Source organism: Canis lupus, chromosome 21 (assembly GCF_011100685.1).
Source record: "Canis lupus familiaris isolate Mischka breed German Shepherd chromosome 21, alternate assembly UU_Cfam_GSD_1.0, whole genome shotgun sequence".
NCBI classification, from domain to species: Eukaryota; Metazoa; Chordata; class Mammalia; order Carnivora; family Canidae; genus Canis; species Canis lupus.
In genome coordinates, this window is record NC_049242.1 from 3,853,970 (window position 1) to 3,870,318 (window position 16,349).

Sequence of the window (16,349 nt, forward strand, 5' to 3'; positions counted from 1 at the left end):
AGAGACATCAGATGCATAGAGGTAATATGCATGGAAGAAAAGGATCATCACGTTTCAGACTGGATGTCTTAGTAACTCACACTGGTTATTGCTCACAGTCATCCTTTGTAGAGGATTTTATTATGACCACATAATAGATGAGAAAATTGAAGTTCAAAGAAATCAAGAAATTACCCAAGGTTTCAGAGTGACTAAGTGGCAAAGGAAAGATTCAAAGCACATTGGTATTTTTCACCTCGGAATTCCCCAATTTCCTCCTTAAAACCATCTTTATCAAGAATGTCTTCCTTATCACCTTTGTCTTTTAACTTTAAGCAAATTCTTCTTATACAAAAGTCACATAGTGGGGTATTTTTCTACTTCATATACGATTATTTGTACTCTCCACAGAAAGGCTGCTCCTTTACTTTTCATCTGCTTGTGGCAAGCACTAAAATCTTAACAGAGTAGTAGTGAAAATGTCTCAGTGATTTAAGTTGAAAGCAATACATTGGCACACGGCCCTTGTACTTGCTTATCAGGAATATACAAATGTCTTTTTATTTAAAAATATAAAATAAATTTCCTGTAGGCATGGTAAATGACAGCAGTAAACCATCACATGTTGTCAGGTAAGACCAGTAAATGATGGCTACAGTGATTTTCTTAAATATCAGCCAGTCTTATCTTCAGTCATTTCCCTCAACTGGCTTCTCTGAAGTTACTATTGAGGACCACTGCCTTGAGCTTCCTCTTATAGTTCATTAATAATGGGAGAGCACTATTCTAGGAATCAGAACATGCCACCTCCCATATCACTTCCATTCTACCAATTCCACCCATTCCAGGGTCCTTCTCTTCTTTAAGAATTCTGGTAATTAATTTCTGCTCTAGTTAACAGAGAGACCACTCCAGCAGCATCCAAGAAAGTAGTTCTTACACCCTTACTTGTACTAATGATTCCTTTTTCCACTATATTCACAAAATCTCAAGCATAAGATCATAGCCAACTTCTGAGGAACTCTGCATAATGTTCTCAATTACCAATGATCCTTCAATACCTGCCTTCTTAGCACTGCTCACTGCAAGAATTTTGAGCATTCTTTTAATAATTTCTATACCATACTTTTTATCTTCAAGAGCTGGAATTATTGAATCCAAGGCTGAAACGTACTGAAGAAGGGCACAACCCCCTCCTAGAACAATGCCTTCTTCAACTGCAGCTCATGTAGCATTGAAGGCACCTATAGCTCTGTCTTTCTTTTCATTCAATTCAACATCACTTTTTCTACTCTCCTTCATCGGCACAGCTACTCCATCTGAGTTTGGCCAGACATTCATTCAGCTTTTCCTTTACATATTTTCTAGTTCTGATATCTAACTGCTCAATGATTTCTTTTAATATGGTTGTCAATTTGAGCCTTGTCACCCTTTCCTTTTAAGGACATGGCATCACCTTTTCCTTTTAAGAACATGGCATCATCTTTGGTCACAATGACCTCTCCAACTTTTCCTAAATTGTGAGGCTGACCATGTTTAAGATTTAGAGTCAGTTCCTTCTTCAAATACTGCATCACCAGTAGCAACAGCTATGTCTTTAAGCTGGTTCTTAAATCTCAAGCTTTGACAACCTGAAGATCAACTTTTAGCTTACTTAAAATGAGTGTATTCAGAGTTTCTGTATCAATGTCTTCAGCACACACAATGCTTACGGTGAGCCCTGACAATTTTAAGAGCAGGCATAATGGACAGGACACTAGAAATTTCCTTTTCACTTAATAGAACATAGGCATCTTGGAATTTACATTTCTGTCCTTTTGATGTATTACTCAAGTATGGAGAAATGAAACCTCAATCAAATTTGATGCTTTCAATAATTTCTAATTCATCATTTAGTGTTTTTCCCATCCTTTACTGTGACAACACCCTTTCTTCTAACCTTTTTCATTGCCTCAGAAATGATTTTTTCCAAATTCTTTGTCTTCATCTACAGAAATCTTGGGTCCTGAGCAATTTCTTCAGGGGTTTTCACTGAAGGCTACTTCTTAAGTTCAGCAATTGCAGTATCAACAGCTAACATCATGTCTCCTGATTTCCATAGGATTAGCAGCTTTGCTCAACTTCTCAAAGCCTTCCTTGGCAATAGAGTGTGCTATGACAGTAAAGTAGTGGTACCATCCCTAGTCTCTTCAAAAATGTTATTGGCAACACCTTAAACAAGGTTAGTGCCAATAATTTTATATTTATCTTTTAAATCAATTGACTTTGGAGTAGTCACACCATCTTTTGTTACTTTGGGACTTCCCCAACTCAATAATAACTGTTTTTCCCTTTGGCTCTGTTGTAAGGGCTATAGCATTGGCTAAAAGGTTTACACCTTGAAGCATTAATGCCCAGGCATCTGCACCAAATTTTAGACCTTTGACAAAGGCCCAAGTGAAATGAAGAGCCAGTGCTGTGGACATTGGCCTGATTTGGTGAATACTGTGAGTAATTGAAGCATATCTGCAGGGCAGTGGCAGGGTGTGGGGCCATGAGGCAGGCCATCAGAGACAAGTGAGGGCTCTTCTCCATCATCTTAATTTGACAGAAACTTAATTTCTCTATGAAATATCTAGATAAATATCTAATATCTATATATCTTTTCCCATAAAACTGTCCCTAACTTCCTGCAAATTAGTTAATGCTTCTCTTTCATGATCTTGATGTGGAGTCTTCAAATGCCGTGGTTAAGAAAAATTTCTTGAGATGTATACAGTGTAACTCACTAAGTTAATTTAGGTAGTGCAGGGACAGGACCTGTGGGCAGAAATAGCTTCACTTTTTGCTGTGTGAGGCTGATAGTTATATGCTTAGTAATCAAAGGGAAAGGGGCATGCTGGGAGTACCAGACTGCAAACGTTTCTTCAAATTTCAACATATAAAACTATTTTTGCAAGATTCCCCTGGTGTTTACCCTTCAGGTCAATGTTAACAGTGAAGTATACAGGCAATCATAAGACCCTTAAAGACTGTAGCAATGTATTTGTTTCTTATCAAACCATGGAGGCTTTAGGTCAGCCTTCAGACTAAGAGTAAATATTTTTTTGCTTCTGTTCCTCATATTCCTAATAGTATGTTAAACACATTTCATAATAATGATCTACCCATCTTCCTCACTAGATAGTGTGTTCCTTGAGGGCTAGAATAGTCAGTCTGTCTCAAGTCCTTAATCATGATTACACTCTGTTGGCTAAAATATGTTTGCCACATAGTAGGTGCTCCATAGAAGTTCAATTTACGAATGAACGAACTAATTTCTGAATTATATTTGTAGAAAAGCTTTCACCATTTTTATTATCTCTAGTAAATTTTAATTTCTTCGTTTCAAAATGTGAAATATCACAATTCATGGGGTCTGATCAAGACTTACATGATTCATCCATTTCCCCTTTAGTTATACTAGGACTCACCTGATCCCCCTCCAGATTGTTTTTTGTTGTTGTTGTTTTTTAAGATTTTATTTATTTATTCATGAGAGACACACAGAGAGAGGTAGAGACACAGGCAGAAGGAGAAGCAGGCTCCTCGCAGGGAGCCCGATGCGAGACTCAATCCCTGGACTCCAGGATCACTCCCTGAGCCTGAAAGGCAGACACTTAACCTCTGAGCCACCTAGGCATCCCCCCTTTCAGATTGTTATCTGTCCATGTTATTCATCCATGAATCCTTTGTAATATAACTCCAGCCTATATCAACTCTCTCACCCTTAGCTTGCCATAGCACATGGAGATTCCAACAAACAGTTTAGGGCTTGATATTCATGACCCTGTGCTATTTTAAATATGTATTTTTGTGTAGGTGGGTATACTTTTTTAAATATAGATGGCAGGAAAAATGAGTCAGATTGAGTAATGAATATTTCTACCAAATATTCTGAGCAGAATGCTGCAGAATTTTACTGAGTAATAGTGTTAATTAATTATTAGACATATTTGAAATTCAGCTTATTGTATTAGGGCCAACAAAAATCTCCTGAGCCTCAATTTTCCTATACAAAAATAGAGGGGAAAGTAACTATACTTCAGAGTTGTTTGGGAATTAAATAATATAATGCAAATAATATAATGCACTGAGTGCATGTGGAACTCAGTACCACACAGATTGTACTTGGTGTTAGGTTCCTTTCTCCCACTTTTTCTCCATTTTTCAAGATCTCTTCAGATAGCCTTTGTGCTAGGAAGAGGCAAAACTACTGGTTGGGTTTTTTATCTGATTTTATTTTTAACTTTTTCCTTTGGCTCTACACACTATTGAATTATTGATATTCTCCTCGCTTTCATTTTTCCCCTCAAAACGTTATATCAAATGTGTTCACTATGTCTCTGGCTGGACCTGGGCCAGAATGAACGTGTGGGAGGCTCAGGTTCTGTTCTTCCTGCTGTTGTTCCTTCAATATTTCTTTCTTTGAACAGATTCTCATGATTTATCTCATTTGTACTACATGTTCTTATAGTTCTCTTTTTCCTCTCTTCATTTATCTTTTTAGGTGCCTTAAACACCTCCTACCATAGCCCAAACTTTTTCACAGCTTTCTCTCAGCATGTGTGCATTTCTCTCCCTTCATTTGCAAACAAGAAAAAATACTTTGATTTTCAAAAACAAAGTGGTGGAAGTCACAGGGCAATTATCATTTATAGCTCCATCTTGCTCAGAGGCACCAGACTTATACAGACTGAGCAGCAACAGTCCTCTTTCTTCAAAGCCAGCTAAGTGATAACTTCCAAAATAGTTCAAAGGCATGTTGTCTTAGCTACACTGTGCCAAAATTTCCTCACTTATACATAAAGGTAAATTAATGGATTTGAGATTTTTCTTGGTTTTCAATTTTTGATGACCTTTCAAAGTTATGCTCCGGAAATTGAATAGACACAAAGTAGATAAGAGAAATTTTGTTTCAGGAGAGGGATGTGATTCCAAAATTTGGGCAGAGAAATTCAATTAAAAAATATTTCTATTTGTTGCTTTGTGTGTTTAAACTTCACAGTCTAGTTGTTATATTTGACTATCCCAGGAAATGTTATTTCCATTACAAGCAGAAAATACATCCTATTAAGCACAGTTAACATATGTAATAGAACAAGAAAAAATTTACCCCCAACAAGGGAAGCCTAGGGTTCAAGGTCTGACACACAATTTGCACTCATTTCCTGGCCCTCCCTCTCCCTTTATTGCGTCCCCACTCCCAAATATGATTCATAATAAGTGCTCAAAAATTATTAATTAATGATTGAATCAATAGACCTGTAGAACTTGTTACCATATTAAGAATTGACTTTAAACCACAATATGCCTTTCTTACTCATGTATATTTTAGGTAATTTTACCAAAATAAAAAAAAGTTAGTGAAGTTTATTAAAGTACCTTGATAGGAAAAGATTGAATTTGTCAGAAGCAGTTAGTTGAAGCTGTTTTGTTTTAGATGTAAGTCCCAAATAGTAGGAATAAAATCTAGAAAAGTTAGGAAGGTCTCTATGACTTTCTTTTATCACTTCAGATATTTACTTATACTTTTTGTCCCTGACTGCCTTGTAAGTTCAGCAACATCAGAGAAAAGGAAATTTACTCTCACCTGCTGTGTGCCAGACTTCTTTATGTAAGCCATAAGTCCATAGATTGTACAAACATTCTTTAAAATGGCACCATGCTGACCCAACACGCTAACTTACAGCCTCCCTCAGGAGTGTAGTCACTATCCTATTGGGATGCCTTAGAGGGCCATGTACAAACCACAAAAGCTAAAAGTGGCTCATCACAAAGCACAGTGAATTATTTGCACAGTTACCAAATATGCTCTCTTAGCAAAATGGGACAAGTCATAAAAAAAGAAAAGACAATCTCTCATGGTCAATTACCTTCCAAATCTAGAAATGGAGTAAAAGTGTGAACTTTTATGCAGTTGAAATATCTAAGTTTTAGTGATGTTTAAACTACTTTTCTTAATTAAAAATTACAAGTGAAAGGTGAACAATTACATGTAGAAAATCTACTTAGGAAAACCAAGAAGTGTTCAATGTAAGTTACAGTTAAAAAATAAAATATAGAAGCTGATAGACACTAATTTAAATTTTTGATTCACTTGATGTTAAAAAGATACTTTTATAAATATAGCTAGTATAAATGAAATAAAACCATGCTACCAGAAATCAATAGTATTTATGTATACTAATAGTGTTTCTAATTACTAATACTAACTAAATAGCATAATGAAAATTTAAGAAAACAATTCCATTTACAATTCCACCAAAATGAATAAAGATTAAAGGAGGTTAAAGACCTGTACCCTGAAACTATAAAACACTGATGAAAGAAATTGAAGATGATATAAATAAATGAAAAAATATTCCACGCTTATAGATTGGAAGAATTAATATTAATAACATGTCCATGCTACCCAAAGCAATTTACAGATGGAGTGCAATCCCTATCAAAATACGAATAGCATATTTCACAAACTAGAAAAAATAATACTAAAATGTGTATGAAACCACAAAAGACCCCCTGAATAATCAAACCAATGTTGAGAAAGAACAAAGCTAGAGATATCAGAATCCCAGATTTCAAGATAGACTACAAAGATATAGTAATCAACAGCATGGTACACACATAGATCAATAGAACAGAATAGAGTTTAGAAATAAATCCACATTTACATGATTAATTAATCTTCATCAAAGGAGGTAAGAATTTGAGATGGGAAAATATAGTTTCTTTAATAAATAGTGCTGGGAAAACTGGACCACTTTCGAACACTATACATAAAAGTAAACTCAAAATGGAAGATCCAAATGTGAGACCTGAAACTAAAAACCCAGCAAAAAAAATAAATAAATAAAATAAATAAATAAATAAATACTCTGATATCAGAGTAGCAACATTTTTCTAGATATGCCTTCTCAGGTAAGAGAAACAAAAGCAAAAATAAACTATTGGGATTACATCAAAATAAAAAGCTTTTGCACAGTGAAGGAAACCATCAAGAAAAGGAAAAAGGCAATCTACTGAATGGGAGAAGATATTTGCAATTGATATATCTGGTAAGGGAGTATATCCAAAATGTATAAAGAATTTATACAACTCAACATCATAAAAACAATTCAATTAAAAAATGGGTAGAGAACCTAAATAAACATTTTTCCAAAGAAGACATATAGATGGCCATGAATGATGCTTAACATCACTAATCATCAGGAAAATGCAAAACAAAGCCACAGTGAGATATCACTTTACACATATCAGAATGGCTAAAATAAAAAAGACAGGAAATAAGTGTTGCCGCAGACGTGGAGAAAAAAGAACCCTTATGCACTGTCGGTAGGAATGTAAATTGATACAACCAATGTGGAAAACATTATGGAGGTTCCTCAAAACATTAAAAACAGACAATATTTCCACTACTAAGTATTTACCCAAAGAAAATGAAAATACTTATTTTAAAAGATATATTCACTCCTCTGTTTATTATAGCATTATTTACAATAGCCAAGATATAGAAGTATCTAATGCATCTATCCAATCACTGAATAATTAAGGAAAAGTGGCACACACATACACACACATATATATAAATATTATGCAGCCATAAAAATGAGACCATCTCATTTGAAATAAGTAAAATAAACTTGACTGAGGAAAATATCATATAATTTTACTCATATATGGAATTTAACAAACAAACAAATAACAATCAGAATCAGACCTATAAAAACAGAGAACAGATTGATGGTTGCCAGAAAGAAGGTGTGGAGGGATGAGTAAAAATAGATGAGGGGAGTGGCAGATACAGTTTTACAGTAAAGGAAATAACAAATCATGGGAATAAAAGGCATAGCATAAGGAATATAGTCAATGATGGTGTTGTATGATGACAGTGATAGGTTACCTGTGGTGAGCATAACATAACATAAAAACTTGTTGAATCACTATGTCTAATGCCTGAAACTAGTATAATTTTGTGTCCCAACTATACTAAAAAAAAAAAAAAAAATTAAATTTCTGAGCACAGATTCTTATAGAAACCTAAACAGCGCCCTACTTACAGAGTGAAGGTAAAGATTTTTTATGAGGAAAAGAATGAACTCAGGTGTACTCCAAAGGCTCACCTTGAATAACAAAGACAAGCCTACACCCAGGAAGTTCCAATATTTAATCTTCTTCCCAAGAACTAGGAACAAAAACAAGCCGAATTCTTTATCATATAGTATTACTTAAGAGAATTGCTGTAAGATTAATGCTTTTAAAACACTGTAGTATATAGTAGGCATGTAATAAATGATTTTTTTAAAAGAAAATAAATAACATCACACTAGGATGGTAACCTAATGGATAGATAGATGGCCAGGAATTATTTTAATGTTATGATCTTGAAAAATAGAGCCTAGTATTTTTAACATGATATAGCATAGAGTCCTTTACACAGTACTAACATAGTGCTGTTGTGGCAATTACCCTAGAATAATAGTTTAAAAGGCAAAGGTCGGGATCCCTGGGTGGCGCAGCGGTTTGGCGCCTGCCCTTGGCCCAGGGCGCGATCCTGGAGACCCGGGATCGAATCCCACATCGGGCTCCCGGTGCATGGAGCCTGCTTCTCCCTCTGCCTGCGTCTCTGCCTCTCTCTCTCTCCTCTCTGTGCACTCTCATAAATAAATAGAAAATCTTTAAAAAAATAAAAAATAAATAAAAGGCAAAGGTCTCAGTTCTGCACTTTTCTGTCATGGTGGGTTCCTTAATTAGTATTAGACTATATCGGCTGACAAGCCTAGGTACACATGGAAAAGTAAGATATCAGAGCAATTTGCTTGCTCATTTGTTTCCTGTTTGCCTGTTTGGTTATAAACTGAAGCAGCCCTGCACAGAGCCTAGATTGCATTCCAACCAGTTTTTGATTAAAGACAAGACTTGTGATCTGGCTCCAGTCAATTAGTGCTTTTGTTATCATCATGGTTTACTTCCTCTAAGACTTCAGTGGGGGCTACTCCTAAATCTGAACCTTAGTTGCTTCACTTCTGAAGTAGATATAATACGTTTCTGTATTTGCCACGAGTAATGTATATTACAAGAGAGAATGCATATCAGAGCACTTGGAAAATTACAAAATAGTATATCATACATGAGTATGTATATTTGTATTATCAGTATACTATATATTAATAGAAGTTACCTTGAAGTTTTACCTTTAAACCCCTTAAAAACAGGTGAATCCAAAACAGAAGACATGATCTAGTCTTCTAAGAACATGTAACCAAATAAAGAGAAGGAATATAAAACAAATAAATGTAGCATATTAAGTTTCTACTGCTGGATAAGAAATTGCTACATACTAAGCAGCTTAAAATATCACATAGTTATTTTCTCAGTGTCTGTGGTTCAGGAAATGGGATAGCTTAGTTGGATGCTATGCTTAGGATTTCACAAGGTGACAATGTTATGGCTCTGGATGTGGTTTTCTCTGAGACTCACCAATAAAAAATCTCCCAAGATCACTTACATTTTTGGCAGAATTAGTTTTCTTGTAGTTTTAGGAATAAGCACTTCAGTTTTTTGATGACTGCCATCCATACTCTGCTTTCAGCTTCCAGAAGCTATGTGGAGTTCCTTATCAAATGGGCCTCCCATCTTGCGAATCCCACTATATGGCAGTTTGCATCTTAAAAACCAAAAGGATAAACATACTCCAGAAAAAATTAATGCTAATACCTTACATGATATAATAACATAATCAAGTACATGTAATCACTTACAACCTGTCACCTTTGCTGTATCTTTTTGGTTAGAAGCTGACAGGTTCCACTTATATTCAAGAGCAGAAGGAATCACATAGAGGTTAAATACCAGGATGGGAAATAATGGGGACCAATTGAAGAGTCTATCTACCACACTTAGTATGTCCTGGAGGTTCAGTATATGTTGTCAGTAAGATTATTCCACAAAAACAATATATATTAGGTGATACTCTCCTCATTAAATAAAGAACTTTGAAAATATAGATTGTCACATTCTTTTGTGATCCAAGATAAATCACTTGATGAAAATAATGCTCATCACAGTTTTCAAGAATGCTTGCTTTTGTGCATGCATGCATATGCACATATCTATAACAATAGGACACACTTCAAGTTAAATATAAGTAGGATTATGGAAAATATTGATTGCTCTTCTGTTTTTAATAATAAGACAGAAATTATGTTATTCGTTAATTAGCTAATATAAGCTTAAGCCAATATTACCACATTTATTTATTTACTTATTTTCTCAATCGTTTTTATTGAAGTTCGATCTGCCAACATATAGTACAACACTCAGTGCTCAACATATCAGGTGCCCTCCTCAGGGCCCATCACCCAGTCACCCCATTCTCCCTTCCACCTCCTCTTCCACAACCCTTTCGTTCGTTTCCCAGAGTTAGGAGTGTCTCATGATTTGTCTCCCTCTTTAATTTTTCCCACTCAGTTCCCCTCCTTTCCCTTATAATCCTTTTCACTATTTATTATATTCCCCATATGTGTGAAACGGGGATATGATATGATAATTGTCCTTCTCTGACTGACTTACTTCACTCAGCAGAATGCCCTCCAGTTCCATCCACGTTGAAGTAAATGGTGTGTGTTCATCCTTTCTGATGGCTGAGTAATATTCGATTGTATATATAGACCACATCTTCTTTATCCTTTCTTCTGTCAATGGACACCGAGGCTCCTCCCACAGTTTGGTTATTGTGGACATTGCTGCTATGAACACTAGGGTGCAGGTGCCTCGGTCTTTCACTGCTATCTTTGGGGTAAATCCCCAGTAGCGCAAATGCTGGGTCAGGATAGTTCTATTTTTAACTCTTTGAGGAGTCTCCACACAGTATTCCAGAGTGGCTGTACCAGTTCACATTCCCACAACAGTGCAAGAGGGCTCCCTTTTCTCCACATCCTCTCAAATATTGTTGTTTCCCGTCTTGTTAATTGTCACCATTCTCACTGGTGTGAGGTGGTATCTCATTGTGGTTTTCATTTGTATTTCCCTGATGGCCAGTGATGCAGAGCATTTTCTCATGTGCTTGTTGGCCATGTCTATGTCTTCCTCTGTGAGATTTCTGTTCATGTCTTTTGCCCATTTCATGATTGGATTGTTTGTTTCTTTGCTGTTGAGTTTAATAAGGTCTTTATAGATCTTGGAAACTAGCCCTTTATCTGATACGTCATTTGCAAATATCTTCTCCCATTCTGTAGGTTTCAGTTTTGTTGACTAGTTTCTTTGGCTGTGCAGAAGCTTTTTATCTTGATTAAGTCCCAATAATTCATTTTTGCTTTTGTTTCTCTTACCTTCATGGATGTATCCTGCAAGAAGTTGCTGTGGCCAAGTTCAAAAAGGGTGTTGCCTGCGTTCTCCTCTAGGATTTTGATGGAATCTTGTCTCACATTCAGATCTTTCATCCATTTTGAGTTTATCTTTGTGTATGATGTAAGAGAATGATCTAGTTTCATTCTGCTGCATGTGGATGTTCAATTTTCTCAGCACCATTTATTGAAGAGACTGTCCTTTATCCAGTGGATAGTCTTTCCTATATTGTCGAATATTAGTTGACCATAGAGTTGAGAGCTCACTTCTGAATTCTCTATTCTGTTCCATTGACCTATGTGTCTGTATTTCGGCCAGTACCACACTGCCTTGATGATCATAACTTTGTAACACCACTTGAAATCTGGCATTGTGATGCCTCTTGCATTGGTTTTCTTTTTCAATATTCCCCTGGCTATTTGGGGTCTTTTCTGATTCCATTTTCAAATCTCAAGATTATTTGTTCCAATTCTGTGAATAAAGTCAATGGTATTTTCATAGTGCTTGGATTGAATGTGCAAATTGCCCTGAGTGGCATAGACATTTTCACGATACTTATTCTTCCAATCTTGAGCATGGAATGTTTTTCCATCTCTTTGTGTCTTCCTCAGTTCTTTCAGAAGTGTTCTGTAGTTTTTTGGGTATAGATCCTCTACCTCTTTGGTTAGGTTTATTCCTAGGTATCTTATGCTTTGGGGATGCAATTGTGAAATGGAATTAATTCCTTAATTTCTCTTTCTTCAGTCTCATTGTTAGTGTATAGAAATGCCACTGACTTCTGGGCATTGATTTTGTATCCTGCCACACTGCCAAATTGCTCTATGAATTCTAGCAATCTTGGAGTGGAGTCTTTTGGGTTTTCTATATATAGTATCATGACATCTGCGAAGAGGGAGAGTTGGACTTTTTCTTTGCCAATTTGAATGCCTTTTATTTCCTTTTGTTGCCTGATTGCTGAGGCTAGGACTTCTAGTACTATGTTGAATAGCAGGTGAGAGTGGACATCCTTCTATTCTTGATCTTAGGGGAAAAGCTCTGAGTGTTTCCTCATTGAGAATGATATTTGCTATGGGCTTCTCATAGATGGCTTTTAAGATACTGAGGAATGTTCTCTCTATCCTTGCACTCTGAAGAGTTTTGATCAGGAATGGATGCTGTATTTTGTCAAAAGCTTTCTCTGCAACTATTGAGAGGATCCTATGGTTCTTGTTTTTTCTTTTGTTAATGTGATCTATCACATTGATTGCTTCATGAGTATTGAAGCACCCTTGCATCCCAGGGATAAATCCCACTTCATCATGGTGAATAATCTTCTTAATATACTGTTGGATCCCTATTGGCTAGTATATTGGTGAGAATTTTGGCATACATGTTTATTCATCAAGGATATTGTCTATATTTCTACGTTTTGGTGGGGTCTTTGTCTGGTTTTGGAATTAAGGTGATGCTGGCCTTATAAAATGAGTTTGAAATATTCCATCCCTTTCTATCCTTCTGAACAGCTTTAGTAGAACAGGTATTATTTCTTCCTTAAATGTTTGATAGAATTCCCCTGGGAAGCCATTTAGCCCTGTTCTTTTGTTCTTGGGATGTTTTTGATGACTGCTTCAATTTCCTCCCTGGTTATTGGCCTGTTCAGGTTTTCCATTTCTTCCTGTCGCAGTTTTGGTAATTTCTGGTTTTCCAGAAATGTGTCCATTTCTTCTAGATTGCCTAATTTATTGGCATATAGCTGCTCATAATATGTTTTTTAAATTGTTTGTATATCTTTGGTATTGGTTGTGTTCACTCCTTTTTCATTCATGATTTTATTAATTAGAGTCTTTTTTGTTTTTAATAAGGACTGGCTAATAGTTTATCTATCTTATTAATTCTTTCAAAGAACCAACTCCTGGTTTTGTTGATCTGTTCTACAGTTCTTCTGGTCTCTATTTCATTGAGTTCTGCTTGAATCTTTATTATCTCTCTTCTTCTGCTTGGTGTAGGTTTTATTTGCTGTTCTTTCTCCAATTCCTTTAGCTACAAGGTTAGGTTGTTTATTTGAGGTTTTTTCCATTTTTTGAGGGAGGCTTCTATTGTGATATATTTCCCTCTTAGGACCACTTTTACTGTATCCCGAAGATTTTGAATAGTTGTATCTTCATTTTCATTAGTTTCCATGAATCTTTTTAATTCTGCTCTAATTTCCTGATTGACCCATTCATCTAACAGTAGGATATTCTTTAACCTCCATGTGTTTGAGTTTCTTCCAAATTTCTTCTTGTGATTGCTTTCTAGTTTCAAAGCACTGTGCTCTGTAACTATGCAGGGGACAATCCCAATCTTTTGGTATCAGTTGAGTCCTTATTTGTGACCCAGTATGTGGTCTATTCTGGAAAAGGTCCATTTGCACTTGAGAAGAATGTGTATTCAGTTGCGTTCAGATGTAAAGTTCTGTAGATATCTATGAAATCTAATTGGGGCTGTGTGTCACTTAAGGCCCTTGTGTCTTTGGTGATGTTGTGCTTAGAAGATCTGTCATTTGCAGAAAGTGCCATGTATCATTATCTAAGTATCTTTTTACTTTGGTTATTAATTGATTGATATACTTGGCAGCTCCCACATTAGGAGCATAAATACTCATGATTATTAGGTCTTCTTGTTGGATAGACCCTTAAGTATGAGATAGTGTCCCTCTCTATCTCTTATTATAGTCTTTGGTATAAACCTTAATTCATCTGAAATGAGGATTGCTACTGCAGCTTTCTTTTGAGGACAATTTGAATGTAAATGGTTCTCCACCCCTTCATTTTCAGGCTGGAGGTGTCCTTAGGTCTAAAATGAGTCTCTTGTAGACAGCAAATAGATGGGTCTTGTTTTTTTTTTATGCAGTCTGATACCCTGTATCTTTTGATGGGATTATTTAACCCTTTCACGTTCAGAATTACTATTGAAAGATATGAATTTAGTGTCATCATAATACTTATTCAGTCCCTGGTTTTGTGGATTATTTATTTGGGCTTCCTCTTTCTTTTACAGAGTCCCCCTTAATATTTCTTGTAGAGCTGGTTTGGTGGTCACATATTCTTTCAGGGTCTGCCTCTCCTGGAAGCTCTTTATCTCTCCTTCCATTCTGAAAGAGAGCCTTGCTGGAGAAAGTATTCTTGGCTGCATGTTCTTCTCATTTAGGACCCTGAACATATCCTGCCAGCCCTTTCTGGCCTGCCAGGTCTCTGTGGAGAGGTCTGCTGTTAATATGATATTTCTCCCCATAGAAGTTAAGAATCTCTTGTCTCGAGCTGCTTTAAGAATTTTCTCTTTATCTTTGGAATTTGCAAGTTTCAGTATTAAATGTGGAGCTGTTGAACGGTTTTTATTGATTTTGGGGGGAGTCCTCTCTATCTCTTAGATCTGAATGCCTGCTTCCCTCCCCAAATTAGGGAAGTTTTCACCTATGATTTGTTCAAATATACTTTGTGGTCCTCTCTCTCTCTCAGCCTCTTCTGGAATCCCAATTAGATGTATATTCTTCCATCTGAGGCGATCATTTATTTTCCTAAACCTTTCCTCACAGGATTTTAATGTAGTTAAGGTGGGAAAAGAGATAAAAATATTGGAAATTTTTAGTCTGATATAAAAACGAAACATAACAGAAAAAGCAAAAAAAAAAAAAAAAAGGAACCTCTAGTTCTATATACTATTTTCTCTCAGTCCTGGAGCTTTCCAGCACTTCTTGGTCAAGAACTTGCTCTTTCTCTGTTCTTCCAGCTCGTCTTCTGGGGGAGGGGCCTGCTGTGCTGATTCACAGGTGTGTGCACCTGGAGGAGATGCCCCGCCTCCTGCCAGGTCCCGGGCTGAGTGAGAGTGTTGACCCCATGAAGCCTCTGTCCCCTGGCGACACCACTTCTCCCAGGCACATGGTGACACAATGAGGAATAATAACACTGGCGATGGCCAGGTCCCCATCTCTGCGGTCAGCTCCCCATGAGTCACTAACTGCAGTCTCCCAGTCCACACTGGCCTAGATGCTCCCAGGCCGGTGCAGGTGCACTAATCTGCACAGCTTGGGGGTGCCTGGTGACAGGAGAGTCCTCACTGTCCTGTGCCCTCCCCACCTCCGCCTGTCCCAGAGGGGATACAGGATCCTAGGCTGTGTCCACTTGGGCACCCTGGGATCTGGGGCCCTGCGCTGCTGAACCTGCACTCCCGGGGGGACTGCCTCTCCCAAAGGGAATGGGCCCAGCCACCTCTGTCTGGAGCTGCCTGCCTAACTGATGCATCTCCCAGATGCTCCACCAAGTGGGCATTCAAGCCCTTTACCAAGATCAGCTGGCAGTTTGCAGTGCACTTACCCTGGGTGCACTTCCTTTTAAAGTGACTCTGGGAATCTGGAGGCTTCACTGCCCCTCCTGCGATTTTGACTGATTTACCTGCTGAGCACTTTTCTGGCAGGGAAAACTCTGGCACGGATTTTTAAAGTACCCATTTCTCCAAGGCTGGGCTTTCCTGCCATGGAGGCTTTTGCTGCTCCGCTTTAGCCCAGCTCCTCGCAGGGCCCCTCCCCCACTTGATCCTTTTTCATTTTTATTCATTTTTTTTGCCTTCCTACCTTGTTAGAAGCAAAAACTTTTATCTGTTGCATTCTGATCGTTCTCTCTTCAAATCTCAAGTCGAATTCATAGGTGTTCAGGTTTCATGTTTTGAAAGTTATTGAGGTAAGTTTGTAGAGCCAGGTGTGTTGAGACCCCTACTCTTCTGCCATCTTTGTATTGCATTTATTAAAAGAAGAAAACAAGCATTTACATTTCTACAAAAATATTTCATTGAAAAAGAAATGTATTTTGTAGCCAGGTTTGATATCTGATTTCCTTATGTCAATAATCTAAGCAGACAGTCTTAATTCAAAAATATTTCTCAAGCATAGATATAATACCAGAAGGACAAGTTATCATTTTGAGTTGGAAATAATTATGGTTTTAGAAGGTAACATCAGAAAAGGGGAATGACAATAGAGTGTAATGAGCAAT

At 37.0% G+C, this 16,349-nt stretch overlaps 1 pseudogene; it reads right to left on the reverse strand.

Annotated features, from left to right (window-relative positions):
• Window positions 1-772: 772 nt before the first annotated feature.
• Window positions 773-15,835, reverse strand: LOC100688495 (annotated as a pseudogene).
• Window positions 15,836-16,349: the final 514 nt, after the last annotated feature.